Source organism: Penaeus monodon, chromosome 22 (assembly GCF_015228065.2).
Source record: "Penaeus monodon isolate SGIC_2016 chromosome 22, NSTDA_Pmon_1, whole genome shotgun sequence".
NCBI lineage: Eukaryota > Metazoa > Arthropoda > Malacostraca > Decapoda > Penaeidae > Penaeus > Penaeus monodon.
Genome location: NC_051407.1, coordinates 22,191,404 through 22,192,009, shown reverse-complemented (window position 1 = coordinate 22,192,009; position 606 = coordinate 22,191,404).

The following is a 606-nucleotide window of genomic DNA, read 5'->3' as shown; positions in this document are numbered from 1 at the left end:
GGGTTACTTTTTTGTACAGTAATGACAAATGGGACCTGACTGAACTAATGTAGCATTTTGTGTTGTTTTCAATGAATTAGATTCTTAAGTCTCACCAAAGGAAACTTGTAATGTCTGTCCATGGTAGAAACAGTGTGGTCATGTCCATGTGCATCCTTACCTGAGCAAATGTACTGCTGTGCCTCCTTCATCCAGTGACTGACAGGATTCTTTTTAACAGTATGGGAAATGTATGTCTCCTCTTAATATAGAGGGCAGAGAGTAATAAATTTTGAACTTGTGGAAATTTTTATATCACTGTTTAAGTTGCCCATAAATTTTAGTAATAATTATCATTTGCGTAACTTAGTTGGGAGCACAGCAATGTGTGTAGTTGTCATGATAGTGCAAAAATACATGGAGAGAATAAAGATTAAAATGATTTTAGCATCTAGGAGGGGGTAAAGACCATGAAAATCACCAGTCTAAGAATAACTTTGGTCATTTTTAACATTGAAATACTTTCCTTTTCAAAAATACTTAGTAATAAATGTTACACTGTTGTAACAATAATTTTATAGAATATATTTCCTTCAAGTATAATTGGCAGTTGCTTATTTTTGAGGA